Source organism: Arachis hypogaea, chromosome 20 (genome assembly GCF_003086295.3).
Source record: "Arachis hypogaea cultivar Tifrunner chromosome 20, arahy.Tifrunner.gnm2.J5K5, whole genome shotgun sequence".
NCBI classification, from domain to species: Eukaryota; Viridiplantae; Streptophyta; class Magnoliopsida; order Fabales; family Fabaceae; genus Arachis; species Arachis hypogaea.
The window spans coordinates 54,729,743-54,753,686 of NC_092055.1; the positions used below are offsets into that span (position 1 = coordinate 54,729,743).

At 37.8% G+C, this 23,944-nt stretch overlaps 2 non-coding genes across 2 annotated transcripts; both read right to left on the reverse strand.

Moving 5' to 3' along the window:
• Window positions 1-4,161: 4,161 nt before the first annotated feature.
• Window positions 4,162-4,269, reverse strand: LOC112788671 (small nucleolar RNA R71). The gene has a single exon (XR_003196027.1). It is a non-coding gene; the product is annotated as a small nucleolar RNA R71 (small nucleolar RNA).
• Window positions 4,270-9,227: 4,958 nt separating this feature from the next.
• Window positions 9,228-9,335, reverse strand: LOC112787963 (small nucleolar RNA R71). Its single transcript, XR_003195348.1, has one exon. It is a non-coding gene; the product is annotated as a small nucleolar RNA R71 (small nucleolar RNA).
• Window positions 9,336-23,944: the final 14,609 nt, after the last annotated feature.

The following is a 23,944-nucleotide window of genomic DNA, read 5'->3' on the forward strand; positions in this document are numbered from 1 at the left end:
TATACCAAGTAATTTCAAACGAGGTCCAAACAACACAAATTACTGGAAATAACATCAGGCAAAGGCTCAAGCCAGTCCGAAGAGATCAGACAACGAAAATTCCAATACTCCCAAAGACATAGAAAGGTACCTAGACGAATACAGAAAGACATGTTACAAAAAAAACACAAGTTATGATAATAACAAGCCCAAAAGGTTACCAAAACTAACCCCAAGGGCTTGGAAATTACTTTGTTTTTCAAAATAAGGTTGCTAAACAAGCAACTAGGAGTGCAGCAAAAGTCAGAAACATCATTTACAAAATAAAGAGTTTAAAAAGCCCACAAGCCGGGATACCTACACAAGCAATTAGAAAATTCACTAAGAATCCTAAGGCTCCTTAGCAGCATGATGAGCGGATAATTTATACGCTCTTTGGCATTGTTTTTACATAGTTTTCAATATAATTTAGTTAGTTTTTAGTATATTTTTATTAGTTTTTAAATAAAATTCACATTTCTGGACTTTACTATGAGTTTGTGTGTTTTTCTGTGATTTCAGGTATTTTCTGGCTGAAGTTGAGGGATTTGAGCAAAAATCAGATTCAGAGGTTGAAGAAGGACTGCAGATGCTATTGGATTCTGACCTCCCTGCACTCAAAGTGGATTTTCTGGAGCTACATAACTCCAAATGGCGCGCTCTCAATTGCGTTGGAACTTAGACATCCAGGGCTTTCCAGCAATATATAATAGTCCATACTTTGCCCGAGTTTAGATGACGCAAATTGGCGTTCAACACCTGTTCCATGCTGCGTTCTGGAGTTAAACGCTAGAAACAGGTTGCAAAGTGGAGTTAAATGCCAGAAACAGGTTACAAACTGGTGTTCAACTCCAAGAGAAGCCTCTACACGTGTAAAGCTCAATGCTCAGCCCAAGCACATACCACGTGGGCCCCAGAAGTGGATTTCTGCATCATTTACTCATTTCTGTAAACCCTAGTAACTAGTTTAGTATAAATAGGACTATTTACTATTGTATTTACATCTTCGGATTAGATCTTTGATTAGTTTTATTCTATCTTAGACTTTTATGGGGGCTGGCCATTCGGCCATGCCTGGACCTTCATCACTTATGTATTTTCAACGGTAGAGTTTCTACACACCATAGATTAAGGTGTGGAGCTCTGCTGTTCCTCATGAATTAATGCAAAGTACTATTGTTTTTCTATTCAATTCAAGCTTATTCCTATTCTAAGATATCCATTCACACCCAAGAACATGATGAATGTGATGATTATGTGACGCTCATCATCATTCTCACTTATGAACGCGTGCCTGACAAACACATCCGTTCTACATGCAAACAAGCTAGAATGAATATCTTTTAGATATCTAATACAGAGGACCGAGTCCGAGATATTAGAATCTTCGTGGTATAACTTAGAACCCATGGACGGCCATTCCTGAGATCCGGAAAGTCTAAACCTTGTCTGTGTTATTTCGAGTAGGATTTGGGAAGGGATGGCTGTGACGAGCTTCAAACTCGCGAGTGCTGGGCGTAGTGACAGACGCAAAAGGATAGTAAATCCTATTCCAGTATGATCAAGAACCGACAGATGATTAGCCATGCAGTGACAGCGCATTAGACCATTTTCACATAGAGGATGGGATGTAGCCATTGACAACGGTGATGCCCTACATAAAGCTTACCATGGAAAAGAGTAGGAATGATTGGATGAAGACAGCAGGAAAGCAGAGGTTCAGGAGGAACGAAAGCACTTCTACATGCTTATCTGAAATTCTCACCAATGAATTACATAAGTATCTCTATCCCAGTTTATATTTTATTTATGTTTTTATTATCAATTCACCATAACCATTTGAATCCGCCTGACTGAGATTTACAAGGTGACCATAGCTTGCTTCAGGCCGACAATCTCCGTGGGATCGAACCTTACTCACGTAAGGTTTATTACTTGGACGACCTAGTGCACTTGCTGGTTAGTTGTGCGAAGTTGTGATAAAGAGTTGAGATTACAATTGTGCGTACCAAGTTGTTGGCGCCATTGATGATCACAATTTCATGCACCAAGTTTTTGGCGCCGTTGCCGGGGATTGTTCGAGTTTGGACAACTGACGGTTCATCTTGTTGCTCAGATTAGGTAATTTTATTTTATTTTTAAGCCTTTTACTTCTTATTTTTGAAAAATACAAAAAAAAAATTTCTTTTTCGTTTTTCCCAAAATAATTTTCGAAAATCCAAAAAAATTATAAAATCATAAAACCAAAAATAATTTTGTGTTTCTTGTTTGAGTCTTGTGTCAATTTTTAAGTTTGGTGTCAATTGCATGTTTTTATAATTTTCTTGCATTTTTCGAAAACTCATGCGTGGTGTTCTTCATGATCTTCAAGTTGTTCTTGGTAAGTCTCCTTGTTTGATCTTTAAAATTTCTTGTTTTGCATCTTTTCTTGTTTTCCATATGCAATTTTAATTTGTTAGTGTCTAAATATTAAAAATTTCTATGTTTGGTGTCTTGCATATTTTTCTTTTCTTAAAAATTTTCAAAAGTAAGTCTTGATGTTCATCTTGATCTTCAAAGTGTTCTTGGTGTTCATCTTGACATTCAAAGTGTTCTTGCTTGCATTAGTTGTTTTGATTCATAATTTCTATGTTTTGTGTCAATTTTGTGTTTTTCTCTTTCATCATTAAAAATTCAAAAATAAAAAAAAAATATCTTTCCCTTTTTCTTCTCATCAAATTCGAAAATTTGAGTTGGCTTTTTCAAAAATTTTTAAAATCTAGTTGTTTCTTATGAGTCAAATCAAATTTTCAATTTAAAAATTCTATCTTTTTCAAATCTTTTTCAAAAATCAAATCTTTCTCATTTTTCTTTCATAATTTTCGAAATTTTCAAAATTAATTTTCAAAAATCTTTTTCATAATTTTCAAAAATCTTATTAGCATTTAATGTGATTGATTCTAAAATTTTAAGTTTGTTACTTGCCTAGTAAGAAAGGTTTAATCTTTAAAATTTAAATCATATCTTTTAGTTTCTTGTTAGTCAAGTAATCAACTTTGATTTCAAAATCAAATCTTTTTAAATTTCTTTTTCAAATCTTTTTCAAAATAAGTTTCAATCACATCTTTTCAAAATCAATTTCAAAATCTTTTCTAACTTCTTTTCTAACCTCTTATCTTTTTAAAAATTGATTTTCAAATCTTTTTCAAACTAATCCTATCTTTTTGTTTGATTCTTATCTTTTTCAAAACTACCTAACTAACTCTCTGTTTCTAATTTTCGAAAGTCACCTTCATCTTCTTCAAAATTCCTTTTTTAATTAACTAATTGATTTTAATTTATTTTAATTTCATTTTTCTTTTTTTAAATTTTCAAATTTTAATTTTTAATTCTAATTTAAAAACAAAAATACTTTTATTTTATCTTATCTAATTTTCGAAAATTCTTCTCCCTCACCTCCTTCTATTTATTTATTTATGTACTAACACTCCTCTTCATCTAAGAATTCGAACCTATTCCTCACCCTTGTGTTTGGATTCTCCATCTTCTATTCATATCTTCTTCTACTCACATAAAAGAATCTCTATACTGTGACATAGAGGATTCCATATTTTCTGTTCTCTTCTTTTTCATATGAGCAGGAACAAGGACAAGAACATTCTTGTTGAAGCCGATCCTAAACCTAAAAGGACTCTGAAGAGGAAGCTAAGGGAAGTTAAAGCACAACTCTCTGGAGAAAATCTGACAGAAATTTTTGAAAAAGAAGGAGACATGGCCGAAAATAATAACAATGCAAGGAAGATGCTTGGTGACTTTACTGCACCTAATTCCAATTTACATGGAAGAAGCATCTCCATCGCTACCATTGGAGCAAACAACTTTGAGCTTAAACCTCAATTAGTTTCACTGATGCAACAGAACTGCAAGTTTCATGGACTTTCATCTGCAGATCCTTTTCAGCTCTTAACTGAATTCTTGCAGATCTGTGATACTTTTAAGACCAATGGGGTTAATCCGGAGGTCTATAGGCTCATGCTTTTCCCGTTTGCTGTAAGAGACAGAGCTAGAATATGGTTGAACTCTCAACCTAAGGATAGCCTGAACTCTTGGGATAAGCTGGTCACGGCTTTCTTAGCCAAGTTCTTTCCTCCTCAAAAGCTTAGTAAGCTTAGAGTGGATGTTCAAACCTTCAGACAAAAGGAAGGTGAATCCCTCTATGAAGCTTGGGAGAGATACAAGGAACTGACGAAAAAGTGTCCTTCTGACATGCTTTCAGAATGGACCATCCTGGATATATTCTATGATGGTCTGTCTGAATTATCAAAGATGTCATTGGACCATTCTGCAGGTGGATCCATTCACCTAAAGAAAACGCCTGCAGAAGCTCAAGAACTTATTGACATGGTTGCAAATAACCAGTTCATGTACACTTCTGAAAGGAATCATGTGAGTAATGGGACGCCTATGAGGAAGGAAGTTCTTGAAATTGATGCTCTGAATGCCATATTGGCTCAGAACAAAATATTGACTCAGCAAGTCAATATGATTTCTCAGAGTCTAAATGGAATGCAAGCTACATCCAACAGTACTCAAGAGGCATCTTCTGAAGAAGAAGCTTATGATCCTGAGAACCCTGCAATAGCAGAGGTGAATTACATGGGTGAACCTTATGGAAACACCTATAAACCCTCATGGAGAAATCATCCAAATTTCTCATGGAAGGATCAACAAAAGCCTCAACAAGGCTTTAATAATGGTCGAAGAAACAAGTTTAACAATAGTAAACCTTTTTCATCATCCACTCAGCAACAGATAGAGAATTCTGAGCAGAATCCATCTAGCTTGGAAAATATAGTCTCTGATCTATCTAAGGCCACTTTGAGTTTCATGAATGAAACAAGGCCCTCCATTAGAAATTTGGAGGCACAAGTAGGCCAGCTGAGTAGAGTCACTGAAATTCCTCCTAGTACTCTCCCAAGCAATACAGAAGAGAATCCAAAGAGAGAGTGCAAGGCCATAGATTTAACCATCATGGCCGAACCTACAAGGGAGGGAGAGGACGTGAATCCCAGTGAGGAAGACCTCCTGGTAATGAGGTAATGAGACTTGGGAAGATGAACCTCCCTTGCTCACTGATGAGCGGATAATTTATACGCTTTTTGGCATTGTTTTTAGTATGTTTTTAGTAGAATCTAGTTAGTTTTAGGGATGTTTTTATTAGTTTTTATGTTAAATTCACATTTCTGGACTTTACTATGAGTTTTTGTGTTTTTCTGTGATTTTAGGTATTTTCTGGCTGAAATTGAGGGACTTGAGCAAAAATCAGATTCAGAGGTTGAAGAAGGACTGCTGATGCTGTTGGATTCTGACCTCCCTGCACTCAAAGTGGATTTTCTGGAGCTACAGAACTGAAAATGGTGCGCTTCCAATCGCGTTGGAAAGTAGACATCCAGGGCTTTCCAGCAATATATAATAGTCCATACTTTGAATGAGTTTAGACGACGTAAAAGGGCGTTGAATGCCAGTTCTACGCTGGTGTCTGGAGTTAAACGCCAAAAACAAGTCACAAACCAGAGTTGAACGCTAGAAATACGTTACAACCTGGCGTTCAACTCCAGAAAGAGCCTCTGCACGTGTAACATTCAAGCTCAGCCCAGGCACACACCAAGTGGGCCCCGGAAGTGGATTTATGCATCAATTACTTACTTCTGTAAACCCTAGTAGCTAGTTTATTATAAAAAGGACTTTTTACTATTGTATTAAACATCGTCCTGGATTGTATTTTTGATCCTGTGATCTCATTTTGGGGGCTGGCCTCTCGGCCATGCCTGGACCTTCATTACTTATGTATTTTCAACAGTAGAGTTTCTACACTCCATAGATTAAGGTGTGGAGCTCTACTGTTCCTCAAAGATTAATGCAAAGTACTACTATTTTTTTATTCAATTCAACTTATTCCGCTTCTAAGATATTCATTCGCACTTCAACCTGAATGTGATGAACGTGACAATCATCATCATTCCCTATGAACGCGTGCCTGACAATCACTTTCGTTCTACCTTAGATTGAATGAGTATCTCTTAGATCTCTTAATCAGAATCTTCGTGGTGTAAGCTAGATTGATGGCGGCATTCATGAGAGTCTAGAAAGTCTAAACCTTGTCTGTGGTATTCCGAGTAGAACTCTAGGATTGAATGACTGTGACGAGCTTCAAACTCGCGAGTACTGGGCGTAGTGACAGACGCAAAAGGAGGGTGAATCCTATTCCAGTATGATCGAGAACCTCAGATGATTAGCCGTGCTGTGACAGAGCTTTTGGACCATTTTCACAAGAGGATAGGATGCAGCCATTGGCAAGGGTGACGCCTCCAGACGATTAGCCATGCAGTGACAGCGCATCGGACCATTTTCCAGAGAGGATCAAAAGTAGCCATTGACAACGGTGATGTCCTTGCATAAAGCCAGCCATAGAAAGGAGTAAGATTGATTGGATGAAGACAGCAGGAAAGCAGAGGTTTAGAGGAACGAAAGCATCTCCATGCGTTTATCTGAAATTCTCACCAAGGATTTACATAAGTATTTCTATCCTTTATTTTATTATTTATTTTCGAAAACTCCATAACCATTTTATATCCGCCTGACTGAGATTTACAAGATGACCATAGTTTGCTTCATACCAACAATCTTCGTGGGATTGACCCTTACTCGCGTAAGGTTTATTACTTGGATGACCCAGTGCACTTGCTGGTTAGTTGTGCGAAGTTGTGATAAAAAGTTGAGATTACAATTGAGCGTACCATGTTGATGGCACCATTGATGATCACAATTTCGTGCACCATGTTTTTGGCGCCGTTGACGGGATTGTTCGAGTTTGGACGACTGACGGTTCATCTTGTTTCTTAGATTGGGTAATTTTCTTCTTATTTTCAAAAATTTTTCAAAAAAAAAATTTTTCAAAAATTTCTCCTTTGTTTTCAAAAAAAATTTAAAATAAAAATGTTTTCAAAATATTTTTTTCTTCAGAATTTTTAAGAATGAATTCTAGTGTTTCATGAAGCATGTTGAAGCCTGGCTGGCTGTAAAGCCATATCTAATTCTTCTGGATAGGGTATGTCAGGCGTGTCATGTGTGAGTTACATACTAAAGCTTGGCTGGCTATTAAGCCATGCCTGACCCTTTGATTGGAGCTTTAGATTAAATAGCATAAGATTCCTGGAATTCATATTAAAAATTTTGGAATCCTTATTTTTCTTTTTCAAATGATTTTCGAAAAAAATAAAAGAAAATACAAAAAAATCATAAAATCATAAAAATCAAAAAAATATTTTTGTGTTTCTTGTTTGAGTCATGTGTCATGTTATAAGTTTGGTGTCAATTGCATGTTTTAAAATTTGCATAAAATTTTCGAAAAACTCATACATTCATAGTGTTCTTCATGATCTTCAAGTTGTTCTTGGTAAGTCCTCTTGTTTGATCTTCATATTTTCTTGTTTTGCATCTTTTCTTGTTTTTCATGTGCATTTTTGCATCCATAGAGTCTAAACATGAAAGATTTCTAAGTTTGGTGTCTTGCATGTTTTCTTTGCATATAAAAATTTTCAAAAATATGTTCTTGATTTTCATCATGATCTTCATAGTGTTCTTGGTGTTCATCTTGACATTCATAGCATTCTTGCATGCATTCATTGTTTTGATCCAAAATTTTCATGCATTGAGTCTTTTTCATGTTTTTCCTTCTCATCATTAAAAATTCAAAAATAAAAAAAAAATATCTTTCCCTTTTTCACTCATAAATTTCAAAAATTTGAGTTGACTTTTTCAAAATTTTTTAAAATCTAGTTGTTTTTATGAGTCAAATCAAATTTTCAATTTAAAAATCTTATTTTTTTCAAAATCTTTTTCAAAAATCAAATCTTTTTCATTTTTCTTATTTAATTTCGAAAATTTTAAAAATATTTTTCAAAAATCTTTTTCCTATCTCTACCTCCTAATTTTCGAAAATAACATCATCAATTAATGTTTTGATTCAAAAATTTCAAGTTTGTTACTTGCTTGTTAAGAAAGATTCAAACTTTGAGTTCTAGAATCATATCTTGTGATTTCTTGTGAATCAATTCATTAATTGTGATTTTAAAAATTAAATCTTTTTCAAAAACTAATTTCAATCATATCTTTTCAAAAATATTTTCTTATCATATCTTTTTCAAAAACTTGATTTCAAAATATCTTTTCTAACTTCCTAACTCCTTATCTTTTCAAAATTTGTTTCAACTAACTAACTAACTTTTTGTTTGTTTCTTATCTTTTTCAAAACTACCTAACTAACTCTCTCTCTCTAATTTTCGAAAATATCTTCCCTCTTTTTCAAAATTTCTTTTTATTGACTAATTATTTTAATTTTTTATTTTAATTTTCAAAAAAATTACTAACTTTTTTCAAAAACTATTTTCGAAAATCACTAACTCTTTTTCAAAAATAATTTTCGAAAATCCTTCTCCCTCATCTCCTTCTAATTATTTATTCATCTACTAACACTTCTCTTCATCTCACATCACTGCTCCTATCCTTACCCTTGTGTTTGGATTCTTCATTCTTCTTCACCCCTATTCCTTTTCTTCTTCTACTAACAATAAGGAACCTCTTTACTGTGACATAGAGGATTCCTCTTCTTTTCTTGTTCTCTTCTCTTTCTTATGAGCAGGAACAAGGAAAAAGGCATTCTTGTTGAAGCTGATCCAGAACCTGAAAGGACTCTGAAGAGGAAACTAAGAGAACCTAAATTACAACAATCCAAAGACAACCTTATTGAAAATTTCAAACAAGTAAAGGAGATGGCAGCCGAACCCAACAACAATAATGCAAGGAGAATGTTTGGTGACTTTACTGCACCTAATTCCAATTTACATGGAAGAAGCATCTCCATTCCTGCCATTGGAGCAAACAACTTTGAGCTGAAACCTCAGCTAGTTTCTCTGATGCAGCAGAACTGCAAGTTTCATGGACTTCCATCTGAAGATTCTTTTCAGTTCCTAACTGAATTCTTGCAGATATGTGATACTGTTAAGACTAATGGAGTAGATCCTGAAGTTTACAGGCTCATGCTTTTCCCTTTTGCTGTAAGAGACAGAGCTAGAGTGTGGTTGGACTCTCAACCCAGAGATAACCTGAACTCTTGGGACAAGCTGGTCACGGCTTTCTTAGCCAAGTTCTTTCCTCCTCAAAAGCTGAGCAAGCTTAGAGTGGATGTTCAAACCTTCAGACAGAAAGAAGGTGAATCCCTCTATGAAGCTTGGGAAAGATACAAGCAACTGACCAAAAAGTGTCCTTCTGACATGCTTTCAGAATGGACCATCCTGGATATATTCTATGATGGTCTATCTGAATTGGCTAAGATGTCATTAGATACTTCTGCAGGTGGATCTATTCACCTAAAGAAAACGCCTGCAGAAGCTCAAGAACTCATTGGCATGGTTGCTAATAACCAGTTAATGTACACTTCTGAGAGGAATCCTGTGAGTAATGGGACGCCTATGAAGAAGGGAGTTCTTGAAATTGATACTCTGAATGTCATATTGGATCAGAATAAAATATTGACTCAGCAAGTCAATATGATTTCTCAGATTCTGAATGGAATGCAAGCTGCATCTAACAGTACTCAAGAGGCATCTTCTGAAGAAGAAGCTTATGATCCTGAAAATCCTGCAATAGTAGAGGTAAATTATATGGGTGAACCTTATGGAAACACCTATAACCCATCATGGAGAAATCATCCAAATTTCTCATGGAAGGATCAAAAGCCTCAACAAGGCTTTAATAATGGTGGAAGAAATAGGTTTAACAATAGTAAACCTTTTCCATCATCCACTCAGCAACAGATAGAGAACTCTGAACAAAATACCTCTAATTTAGCAAACTTAGTCTCTAATCTATCTAAGGCCACTATGAGTTTCATGAATGAAACAAGGTCATCCATTAGAAATTTAGAGGCACAAGTGGGCCAGCTGAGTAAAAGGATCACTGAAATCCCTCCTAGTACTCTCCCAAGCAATACAGAAGAAAAACCAAAAGGAGAGTGCAAGGCCATTGAATTAATCACCATGGCCGAACTTGTGAAGGAAGGAGAGGACGTGAATCCCAAGGAGGAAGACCTCCTGGGACGTCCAGTGATCAATAAGGAGCTTCCCTTTGAGGAACCAAAGGAATCTGAGACTCATCTAGAGACCATAGAGATTCCATTAAACCTCCTTATGCCATTCATGAGCTCTAATGAGTATTCCTTTTCTGAAGAGAATGAGGATGTTACTGAAGAGCAAGCTGCCAAGTTTCTTGGTGCAATCATGAAGCTGAATGCCAAATTATTTGGTATTGAGACTTGGGAAGATGAACCTCCCTTGTTCACCAATGAACTAAGTGATCTAGATCAATTGAAATTGCCTCAGAAGAAACAGGATCCTGGAAAGTTCTTAATACCTTGTACCATAGGCACCATGACCTTTGAGAAGGCTCTGTGCGACCTTGGTTCAGGGATAAACCTCATGCCCCTCTCTGTAATAAAGAAACTGGGAATCTTTGCGGTGCAAGCCACTAAAATCTCATTAGAGATGGCAGACAATTCAAGAAAACAGGCTTATGGACAAGTAGAGGATGTGTTAGTAAAGGTTAAAGGCCTTTACATCCCTGCTGATTTCATAGACCTAGATACTGGGAAGGATGAGGAAGAATCCATCATCCATGGAAGACCCTTCCTAGCCACAGCAAGAGCTACGATTGATGTGGACAGAGGAGAATTGATCCTTCAATTAAATGAGGACAACCTTGTGTTTAAAACTCAAGGATCTCTCTCTGTACCCATGGAGAGGAAGCATAGTAAGCTTCTCTCATTGCAGAGTCAACCAGAGCCCCCACAGTCAAACTCTAAGTTTGGTGTTGGAAGGCCACAACCAAACTCTAAGTTTGGTATTGAACTCCCATATCCAAACTCTAAGTTTGGTGTTGGAGAGTCTCAACAATGCTCTGAACATCTGTGAGGCTCCAAGAGAGCCCACTGTCAAGCTATTGACATTAAAGAAGCGCTTGTTGGGAGGCAACCTAATTTTTATCTAATTTCTATTTTTATTGTTTTTCATGTTTTATTAGGTTCATGATCATGTGGAGTCACAAAATAAATATAAAAATTGAAAACAGAATCAAAAATAGCAGAAGAAAAAATCACACCCTGGAGGAAGACCTTACTGGCATTTAAACGCCAGTAAGATGCATCTGGCTGGCGTTCAACGCCAGAACAGAGCATGGTTCTGGCGCTGAATGTAACAACCCCGATTTTCGAGTACGCGAGATCGTTTCTGAATACACGGATTTCTCCGAAAGATCAGTAAAGGGAATACCTCTTCTGTATCATCAAGCATCTCAATCCTCATTGTCATTATATTATCTTTAACTCAGGACCTTAGTTGAGACAAGCTCGATAACGCGGTCACGAAGAACCTAGTTTTTGAACCGTATCGGTTAGGGGTTTTGATTCGGTTTTTCGTAAATAGTCTCAGTTTGACAAACCAGACTCGATTTATGAGAGGAGAGAGATAATAGTATAATATTATCATTATATTAGTATTAGAAAATGCTTGAATGATATTATAAGGTTACCTGGTCTGTTTTATTTAAAAACAGAAAATCGGTTTAACCGGGTTTACGGTTTACTGGTGCAGCTTAGCACCAGCACTCTTTGGTGACTTTAGCAATGCTAAGGCCTCATTATTCATGTTTTATTCTCATAATAAATATGTTACTAGTGTCATTTATGCTAGTAGCTCAGAAAATAATTTTTAGAGATGTTTTTGCAAGTGTTCCGATACATCTAGTTTTAGTAGTTATACACCTGAGATATTTTAATATTATTTTAACCCACCTCCAAGCCAACCAATCACAACTCACCTTACACCCCCAAGACCTCCAAGGCTGTCTCATTTCATCATTTTGGCCGAAATTGAAAGGAGAGAAAAGAGAGAAAACTTCATGAACACTTAATCTTCAAATCTTGATTTCTTCTGAACCAAAACTCAAATCAAAACTCCGATTTCACCAAAATGATCCTCTTTTCTTCCTGTACATAACCATGTAACTTATCAAGGCTGGAAATAAGGTTAGATGGCTGTACCTTTCCCATTTAAATTCGGTTTTCAAGGAAAAACATGCAAAACATGTGTTTTCTTGATGTTCTTCCTTAGGAATCATGCTTAACATGACTTGAGGGCCAAGAAACATTAATTTTCAGCAAGTCTAAGGTGAGATATCTCTTCCTAACGTGCTGAGGGAGATTTGGTCAGTTGAGAGTTTGTGGATTTAAAGTTGTTCTTGATGTGTTTTAGGAGGAAAAAGTGCTTAAGGACCACCTGAAAGTCTAACCGAATTTGGAGCAGCAAATCAAGGTAGGGATTGACGAATTTAATCTTGATTGATTGTGTTTGAGTTGTGTGATTATGATATGGTTTGGCTGTGCTTGAAATTGATGATTTATATGAGTGATTCTTGTTGAAATTTTGGTGAAATTTTGATAAAATTTGATGAAATTCAAGCTTTAAAGTTCATGTTCTTGGGCAGCTGGAAAAACGAAACCCTAAGCTTAAATTGAGGTTCAATTTGTGTTGAAATCATGTAGAAAAGATGGGATTTTAGTGGCTGCTAATTTATTATGAATTATGGTAAAAATCGGTTGCTGAAAAGACTGAAAAACGGGTAAAAACAGAGAAAGAATCTGAAGAATTTATGAAGAACATGAAGAACACTTTGAGTGTGATGAAGAACAATGAAGAACAGGCCTTAGATCTTAAAAAGGGCAAGGAAGTAAAATTTTTGGTGTTTTAGGGGTTATTTGGTAATTTCTGAAAGTTAGGGTGGTAAACGTAGAAATATTAAAAGTTACGGGTGGTAAAAAGTGAATTTTAAAGGTTAAAGGTTAAAGTAAAGTTAATTTTCGAAAATTTAATAATAAAATAATAAATAATAATAAAATATTAAATAATAATATTTAATTAAAAATAATATTTTAATGAAAATAATAAAATAATGCAGAAAAGGCAGTTTTCTGTAAAAGCTTTAGAAAGACAACTTTAAGCGCAGAATTTCATAATTACCTTCATAAAACACTTAGGGAGTGGTAAGAACATATTAGTGAGGCAAAGATAAAGGAAAGATAAAAAGTTAAAGAAAATATAAAAACCAAAGAAAAGTCTGTAAAGTTTTAACGACAGAAAAACAGACACAGACTAGTGAACGAACTAGGGCAACTTAGTTAGTACTTGAGTCACGACTAGGGTTAGGTATTATATGAAAAGTTAAACTGTTTCAGTATAGACTTAATGAACCTATACTTGGGACAGATTAACTATTCATACCAAAATTTACATAAGCTTTAAATACATACGTTAAATAGAGAAATTAGAGCAGAGTAGAGAGATACAGAGAAAAGAGAAACCAGAACAGAGTAAAGAGATATAAAGAGAAGAGTATAAGAATAAAGAGTTAAGCCTTGTAGCATGATGTTCGGTTGGATGTTCATCTGCTGCTTTTCCATTGGCCCTAGAGGTCCTGTAGGCCGAAGTTCACTTACAGAGGTGTTATTTCTGTAGGCCCAAGAGATGTGTTTATTCATTTGTTGCGTTAAGGCAACTCCAGATATACTTGTATGATCATCTGCTGCAGTGAGGCAGTCAGATAGATAATGGTGTGATCATTGAGAACGCTTTCCTACGGTACAGATCCATATTTTATTTCTGTAAGGCAGAGGGGTTATTTCCTGCTACAGAAGTACCGTGACCACCTGTTCCATTTCTGTAGTGGCAGAAGGGTTATTTCCTGTATACAGAAGGTGTGTCGGCGTACATCCCTGCAGTGGCAGATGTGTTATTTCCTGCGTGCAGTGGACCCTGTGGTGGCAGAGGGGTTATTTCCTGTACACAGGGGTATAGCCAATAGGAAAGCCTTATCCAGACAGAGGTTGCTGGATAACGTCGGGAGCGGGTTAGTAACCGACAGATGAGCTCATTACCTGCACTAGGGCTAGACATGCATCATTCTTGTCTGCGCATCATTCTCTGTTGCATTCCTTTCTGTGTGTGGTTTATTTCTTTATGTTTGTCTGCTTGCATGCTATTTCTGTGTTTTATTTTCTTGTATTCTTTTGTTTGTGTTCTGCTTTCTGTTGTCTCTACTTTCTCTTTCTATCTTTATTTTCTATTTACTGCTTCGCTATACTATGTTATTTGTCTGCTAATCGACCCCAAATTAATGAACTTAACTAATAACCCCGACCCTACTAAGAACTCCCCAGTTCTTACCCCTTCTCTCTCCCTTCCCCCTTCAGATGGAAGTTTGGGTACACTTCCGTAGTTCACTGACGACTGTTCGCAAAAAAGATTCCGTTCTAGGTAGTGTGCTGAGTCTAGAGTGAACTCCTGTTTCTGTTTATATGTAAATACTGTGAGACCAGCCAACATCTGCACCCTACTTATCTACAAACTTTAACCTAAGTCCTCCGTACGATGTCGCTGTTATGTGGCCACTCGATGAAGTACTTGAGAGATGCTCTTTGATGACATATGATCGTGCAGAGGATTAGTAGACGACCTTCCACCTTTTGATGACGATCCACCTGACTTGAGTTTTGAAGACCTAGAACGTATTTTCCCTCGCTTTAGTAGGTTAGAGGGGCTAGGTGAGTATAGAGTCTAGGCTAGCCTAGGTGCCAGCTTAGGGACTTCTTGAACAGGTCAGGGCCTGGGATGTTGTATATATATATATAGATATATATGTATATAGATATTATTTAGCTATATCTAGGGGTGTTCTAACTAAAGATCTTTACTCTAATAAAGGCTGGATCACGGAATGTTAACAAATGCTTGAGATGTATTTATGTGTAGTTGTTTATAACTGTTTTATCTATTATTATCTGTGAATTGATTATGAATGATTATGTTTATTAGTCCAAACATTTTCAGAAAAAAAAAGTACCTCGTAAAATAACTACGCTTTTAACAACGAATCAGGCTCATATAATAAATAATAGATAATAGATAGGTAGACAAGTTGGTAGCGCTGAGTTTCTAGTATGATCATGACGTACCAGAAATTGGGTCGTTACACTGAACGCCCAAAATGGGCAGCATCTGGACGTTTGAACGCCAGAATTGCACCCTGGAGAAGAGCTGGCGCTGAACGCCCAAAACAAGCATGGTTCTGGCATTCAACGCCAGAAATGGGTAACAAATAGGCGTTCAACGCCCAGAACAAGCACCAATCTGGCGCTGAATGCCCAGAGTTGCGTGCAAGGGAATTTCGCATGCCTAATTTGGTGCAAGGTTGTAATTCCTTGAACACCTCAGGATCTGTGGACCCCACAGGATCCCCACCTATCTCCACTCACTTCTTCTTACCCCTCTTTCACACAATCCATCCACTCTTCCCCATAAACCTAACTCATAAACTCCACCTACCTTCAAAATTCAAAATCAATTTCCCACCCAACCCACCCTTCTTGGCCGAATACACCTCTCCCCCTCTTCTCCACATTTCTTCTTCTTCTTCATCCATTCTTTCTTTTCTTACTCGAGGGCGAGCAAATTTCTAAGTTTGGTGTGGTAAAAGCATAAGCTTTTTGTTTTTCCATTACCATTGATGGCACCTAAGACCGGAGAATCCTCTAGAAAAGGGAAAGAGAAGACAAAAGCTTCCACCTCCGAGTCATGGGAGATGGAAAGATTCATCTCCAAAGCTCATCAAGACCACTTCTATGATGTTGTGGCCAAGAAGAAGGTGATCCCTGAGGTCCCTTTCAAGCTCAAGAAGAATGAGTATCTGGAGATCCGACATGAAATCCAAAGAAGAGGTTGGGAAGTTCTAACAAAACCCATCCAACAAGTCGGCATCCTAATGGTTCAAGAGTTCTATGCCAATGCATGAATCACTAGGAACCATGATCAAAGTAAGAACCCGGACCCAAAGAATTATCTCACCATGGTTCGGGGGAAATACTTAGATTTTAGTCCGGAAAATGTAAGGTTGGCGTTTAACTTGCCTATGATGCAAGGAGATGCACGCCCCTACACTAGAAGGGTCAACTTTAATCAAAGGTTGGACCAAGTCCTCATGGACATATGTGTGGAAGGAGCTCAATGGATGATTGACTCCAAAGACAAGACGGTTCAACTAAGAAGACTGGACCTCAAGCCTGTAGCTAGAGGATGGTTAGAGTTCATACAACACTCCATTATCCCCACTAGCAACCGATCCGAAGTTACTGTGGATCAGGCCATCATGATTCATAGCATCATGATTGTAGAGGAAGTAGAAGTTCATGAAGTTATCTCCCTTGAACTCTACAGAATAGCCGAAAAGTCATCCCCCATGGCAAGGCTAGCTTTTCCTCATCTTATTTGCCATCTATGTTACTCAGCTGGAGCTTTCATAGAAGGAGACATTCCCATTGAGGAAGAGAAGCCCATCACTAAGAAAAGGATGGAGCAAGCAAGAGAGCCCATTCATGGAGCTCAAGAGGCGCATGAAGCTCATCACCATGAGATCCCGGAGATGCCTCAAATGCATTTTCCTCTACAGAACTATTGGGAGCAAATCAACACCTCCCTAGGAGAATTAAGCTCCAACGTGGGACAACTAAGGGTGGAACATCAAGAGCACTCCATCATCCTTCATAAAATTAGAGAAGATCAAAAAGTAATGAGGGAGGAGCAACAAAGACAAGGAAGAGACATAGAAGAGCTCAAGGACATCATTGGTTCCTCGAGAAGGAAACGCCACCATCACTAAGGTGAACTCATTCCTTGTTCTTACATTCTCTGTTTTTCGTTTTCTATGTTAAGTGCTTATCTATGTTTGTGTCTTCATTACATGATCATTAGTATTTAGTCACTATGCCTTAAAGTTATGAACGTCCTATGAATCCATCACCTCTCTTAAATGAAAAATGTTTTAATTCAAAAGAACAAGAAGTACATGAGTTTCGAATTTATCCTTAAACTTAGTTTAATTATATTGATGTGGTGACAATGCTTCTTGTTTTCTGAATGAATGCTTGAACAGCGCATATGTCTTTTGAAGTTGTTGTTTAAAAATGTTAAATATGTTGGCTCTTGAAAGAATGATGACAAGGAGACATGTTATTTGATAATCTGAAAAATCATAAAAATAATTCTTGAAGCAAGAAAAAGCAGCAAAGAACAAAGCTTGCAGAAAAAAAAAAGAAAAAAAAATAGCGAAAAAAAATATAAAGAAAAAGAAAAAGCGAGCAGAAAAAGCCAAAAGCTCTTAAAACCAAGAGGCAAGAGCAAAAAGCCAGTAACCCTTAAAACCAAAAGGCAAGGGTAAATAAAAAGGATCCCAAGGCTTTGAGCATCAGTGGATAGGAGGGCCTAAAGGAATAAAATCCTAGCCTAAGCGGCTAAACCAAGTTGTCCCTAACCATGTGCTTGTGGCGTGAAGGTGTCAAGTGAAAACTTGAGACTGAGCGGTTAAAGTCAAGGTCCAAAGCAAAAAAAAGAGCGTGCTTAAGAACCCTAGACACCTCTAATTGGGAACTTTAGCAAAGCTAAGTCACAATCTGAAAAGTTTCACCCAATTATGTGTCTGTGGCATTTATGTATCCGGTGGTAATACTGGAAAACATAGTGCTTAGGGCCATGGCCAAGACTCATAAAATAGCTGTGTTCAAGAATCATCATACTGAACTAGGAGAATCAATAACACTATCTGAACTCTGAGTTCCTATAGATGCCAATCATTCTGAACTTCAATGGATAAAGTGAGATGCCAAAACTATTCAAGAGGCAAAAAGCTACAAGTCCCGCTCATTTAATTGGAGCTATGTTTCATTGATAGTTTGGAATTTATAGTATATTCTCTTCTTTTTATCCTATTTGATTTTCAGTTGCTTGGGGACAAGCAACAATTTAAGTTTGGTGTTGTGATGAGCGGATAATTTATACGCTTTTTGGCATTGTTTTTATTATGTTTTTAGTAGAATCTAGTTACTTTTAGGGATGTTTTTATTAGTTTTTACGTTAAATTCACATTTCTAGACTTTACTATGAGTTTGTGTGTTTTTCTTTGATTTCAGGTATTTTCTGGCTGAAATTAAGGGACTTGAGGCAAAAATCAGATTCAGAGGTTGAAGAAGGACTGCTGATGCTGTTGGATTCTGACATCCCTGCACTCAAAGTGGATTTTCTGGAGCTACAAAACTCAAAATGGCACGCTTCCAATTGCGTTGGAAAGTAGACATCCAGGGCTTTCCAGAAATATATAATAGTTTATACTTTGAATGGGTTTCGACGATGTAAAAGGGCGTTGAACGCCAGTTCTACGCTGCTGTCTGGAGTTAAACGCCAGAAACAAGTCACAAACCATAGTTGAACGCCAGAAATACGTTACAACCTGGCGTTCAACTCCAGAAAGAGCCTCTGCACATGTAACATTCAAGCTCAGCCCAAGCACACACCAAGTGGGCCCCGGAAGTGGATTTATGCATCAATTACTTACTTCTGTAAACCCTAGTAGCTTGTTTATTATAAAAAGGAGTTTTTACTATTGTATTAGACATCATCCTGGATTGTATTTTTGATCCTGTGATCACATTTTGGGGGCTGGCCTCTCAGCCATGCCTGGACCTTCATCACTTATGTATTTTCAATAGTAGAGTTTCTACACTCCATAGATTAAGGTGTGGAGCTCTGCTGTTCCTCAAAGATTAATGCAAAGTACTACTGTTTTTCTATTCAATTCAACTTATTCCGCTTCTAAGATATTCATTCGCACTTCAACTTGAATGTAATGAACGTGACAATCATCATCATTCCCTATGAACGCATGCTTGACAACCACTTCCGTTCTACCTTAGATTGAATGAGTATCTCTTAGATCTCTTAATCAGAATCTTCGTGGTGTAAGCTAGATTGATGGCGGTATTCATGAGAGTCCAGAAAGTCTAAACCTTGTCTGTGGTATTCCGAGTAGGACTCTAGGATTGAATGACTGTGACGAGCTTCAAACTCGCGAGTACTGGGCATAGTGACAGACGCAATAGGAGGGTGAATCCTATTCCAGTATGATCGAGAACCTCAGATGATTAGCCGTGCTGTGACAGAGCTTTTGGACCATTTTCACAAGAGGATAGGATGCAGCCATTGGCAAGGGTGACGCCTCCAGACGATTAGCCATGCAGTGACAGCGCATCGGACCATTTTCCAGAGAGGATCAAAAGTAGCCATTGACAACGGTGATGTCCTTGCATAAAGCCAGCCATAGAAAGGAGTAAGATTGATTGGATGAAGACAGCAGGAAAGCAGAGGTTTAGAGGAACGAAAGCATCTCCATGCGTTTATCTGAAATTCTCATCAAGGATTTACATAAGTATTTCTATCCTTATTTTATTATTTATTTTCGAAAACTCCATAACCATTTTATATCCGCCTGACTGAGATTTACAAGATGACCATAGCTTGCTTCATACCAACAATCTCCGGGGGATCGACCCTTACTCGCGTAAGGTTTATTACTTGGACGACCCAGTGCACTTGCTGGTTAGTTGTGCGAAGTTGGGATAAAAAGTTGAGATTACAATTGAGCGTACCATGTTGATGGCGCCATTGATGATCACAATTTCTTGCACCATTCACCAATGAACTGAGTGATCTGGATCAACTGACATTGCCTCAGAAGAAACAGGATCCTGGAAAGTTCTTAATACCTTGTATCATAGGCACCATAACCTTTGAGAAGGCTCTATGTGACCTTGGGTCAGGGATAAACCTCATGCCACTCTCTGTAATAGAGAAACTTGGAATCTTTGAGGTGCAAGCTGTCACAATCTCATTAGAGATGGTAGACAACTCAAGAAAATTGGCTTATGGACAAGTAGAGGACGTGTTAGTAAAGGTTGAAGGCCTTTACATCCCTGCTGATTTCATAATCCTAGACACAGGGAAGGATGAGGATGAATCCATCATCCTTGGAAGACCCTTCTTAGCCACAGCAAGAGCTGTGATTGATGTGGACATAGGAGAGTTAGTCCTTCAACTGAATGAGGACAACCTTATGTTTAAAACTCAAGGATTTCCTTCTGTAACCATGGAGAGGAAGCATGAAAAGCTTCTCTCACTGTAGAGTCAATCAAAGCCCCCACAGTCAAACTCTAAGTTTGGTGTTGGGAGGCCACAACCAAACTCTAAGTTTGGTGTTGAACCCCCACATTCAAACTCTAAATTTGGTGTTGGGAAGTTCCAACCTTGCTCTGATTATCCGTGAGGCTCCATGGGAGCTCATTGTCAAGCTATTGACATTAAAGAAGTGCTTGTTGGGAGGCAACCCAATGTTATTTAAACATATCTATTTTATTTTCTCTTTGTTATTTCATGTTTTATTAGGTTGATGATCATGTAGAGTCACAAAAACTACTGAAAAATAAAAAATGAAATGAAAAACAGCATTGAAAATAGCACACCCTGGAGGAGAGCAGTCTGGCGTTTAAACGCCAGAAACAAGCATCTGTCTGGCGTTTAACGCTAGAAACAGGCACCAAGCTGGCGTTTAACGCTAGAAACAAGCATCAACCTGGTGTTAAACACCAGAAACAGGCAGCAGCCTGGCGTTAAACGCCAGGATTGCATAGCAAGGGCGTTTTACACGCCTAATTGGAGCAGGGATGTTAAGTCCTTGGCCCCACTAGATCTGTGGACTCCACAGGACCCCATAGGTTCTATGGACCCCACAGCATCCCCACATTTTCTTCTCTCCTCTTCACACCTTTTCATAACTCTCTTCCCCAAATACCCTTCACCAATCACCTCAATCACTCTTTCCCATCACCTCTTCACCACTCACATCCATCCTCTGTTCCCCAAAATCCCCACCTACCTTCAAAATTTAAAATAATTTCCCTCCCAAACCCAACCCTAATGGCCGAACCCTACACCCCCTCACTCCTATATAAACCCCTCACTCCTTCTTCATTTTCACACAACACAACCCTCTCTTCTTCTCCTTGGCCGAATACATCTTCTTCCCCCATCTCCTCCATTTTCTTCTTCTTCTACTACTTTCTTTCTTCTTTTGCTCGGGGACGAGCAAATATTTTAAGTTTGGTGTGGTAAAAGCATAGCTTTTTATTTTTCCATAACCATTTATGGCACCTAAGACCAGAGAAACCTCTAGAAAGAGGAAAGGGAAAGCAATTGCTTCCACCTCTGAGTCACGGGAGATGGAGAGATTCATCTCAAAGGTCCATCAAAACCACTTCTATGAAGTTGTGGCCAAGAAGAAAGTGATCCCTAAGGTTCCTTTCAAGCTCAAAAAGAATGAGTATCCAGAGATCCGACTTGAGATCCAAAGAAGAGGTTGGGAAGTTCTCACCAACCCCATTCATCAAGTCGGGATCCTAATGGTTCAAGAGTTCTATGCAAATGCATGGATCACTAGGTACCATGATCAAGGTGTGAACCCGAATCCAAAGCATTGGCTCACCATGGTTCGGGGGAAATACTTAGATTTTAGTCCGGAAAATGTAAGGCTAGCGTTCAACTTGCCAATGATGGAAGAGAACGCACGCCCCTACACAAGAAGGGTCAACCTTGATCAAAGGTTGGACCAAGTCCTCATAGACATATGTGAGGAAGGAGCTCAATGGAAAATTGACTCAAGAGGAAAGCCGGTTCAATTAAGAAGGCATGACCTCAAAACAGTGGCTAGGGGATGGCTAGAGTTCATTCAACGCTCAATCATTCCTACTAGTATCATGATTGGAGAAGAGGTGGAAGTTCATGAGATTATACCTCAAGAACTCTACAAGGTGGCTGACAAGTCCTCCACTTGGGCAAGGTTAGCCTTTCCTCACCTCATTTGTCATCTCTGCAATTTGGCTGGAATTGACATAGAGGGAGACATCCTCATTGAAGAGGATAAGCCCATCACTAAGAAAAGGATGGAGCAAATAAGAGATCATGGACCTCAACATGAGCATGAGAAAATTCCTCACCATGAAATCCCTGAGATGCCTCAGGGGATGCACTTTTCTCCACAGAATTATTGGGAGCAAACATGGGACAACTAAGGGTGGAGCACCAAGAGCACTCTATCATCCTCCATGAAATTAGAGAAGATCAAAGAGCTATGAGGGAGGAGCAAGAAAGACAAGCTAGAGACATAGAGGAGCTCAAGAGCACCATTGGTTCTTCAAGAAGAGGAAGACGCCACCCTCACTAAGGTGGACTCATTCCTTATTCTCCTTATCTATTTATTTTCTGTTTTTCGGTTTTTAAGCCTTATGTGTTATTTATGTTTATGCCTTTACTACATGATCATCAGTGTCTAAGTGTCTATACCTTAAAGTTATGAATATGAATCCATCACCTCTCTTGAATGAAAAATGTTTTAATTACAAAAGAACAAAAAGTACATGGTTTCGAATTCATCCTTGAAACTAGTTTAATTATTTTGATGTGGTGACAATACTTTTTGTTTTCTGAATGAATGCTTGAACAGTGAATACGTCTTTTAAAGTTGATGTTTATGAATGTTAAATATGTTGGCTCTTGATGAATAAGGAAAAAGGAGACATGTTATTTGATAATCTGAAAAATCATAAAAATGATTCTTGAAGCAAGAAAAAGCAGTGAATACAAAAGCTTGCAGAAAAAAAAATTTGCGAAAAAAGAAAAAGCAAGCAGAAAAAGCCAAAAGCTCTTTAAACCAAAAGGCAAGAGCAAAAAGCCAATAGCCCTTAAAACCAAAAGGCAAGGGTAAATAAAAAGGATCCAAGGCTTTGAGCATCAGTGGATTGGAGGGTCTAAAGGAATAAAATCCTGGCCCAAGCGGCTAAACCAAGCTGTCCCTAACCATGTGCTTGTGGCGTGAAGGTGTCAAGTGAAAACTTGAGACTGAGCGGTTAAAGTCAAGGTCCAAAGCAAAAAAAAAAAAAGAGTGTGATTAAAAACTCTGGACACCTCTAATTGGGACTTTAGCAAAGCTGAGTCACAATCTAAAAAGGTTCACCCAGTTATGTGTCTGTGGCATTTATGTATCCGGTGCTAATACTGGAAAACAAAGTGCTTAGGGCCACGGCCAAGACTCATAAAGTAGCTATGTTCAAGAATCAACATATTGAACTAGGAGAATCAATAACACTATCTAAATCCTAAGTTCCTATAGATGCCAATCATTCTGAACTTCAATGGATAAAGTGAGATGCCAAAACTATTCAAGAGGCAAAAAGCTACAAGTCCCGCTCATCTGATTGGAGCTAAGTTTCATTGATATTTTGGAATTTATAGTATATTCTCTTTTTTTTATCCTATTTGATTTTTAGTTGCTTGGGGACAAGCAACAATTTAAGTTTGGTGTTGTGATGAGCGGATAATTTATACGCTTTTTGGCATTGTTTTTACATAGTTTTTAGTATAATTTAGTTAGTTTTTAGTATATTTTTATTAGTTTTTAAATAAAATTCACATTTCTGGACTTTACTATGAGTTTGTGTGTTTTCTGTGATTTCAGGTATTTTCTGGCTGAAATTGAGGGACTTGAGCAAAAATCAGATTCAGAGGTTGAAGAAGGACTGCAGATGCTGTTGGATTCTGACCTCCCTGCACTCAAAGTGGTTTTTCTGGAGCTACAGAACTTAAAATGGCATGCTCTCAATTGCGTTGGAAAGTCGACATCTAGGGCTTTCCAGCAATATATAATAATGCATACTTTTCTCGAGTTTAGACGATGCAAACTGGCGTTCAACGCCAGTTCCATGCTGCATTCTGGAGTTAAACGCCAGAAACAGGTTGCAAAGTGGAGTTAAATGCTAGAAACAGGTTACAAACTGGCGTTCCACTCCAAAAGTAGCCTCTACACGTGTAAAGCTCAATGCTCAGCCCAAGCACACACCAAGTGGGCC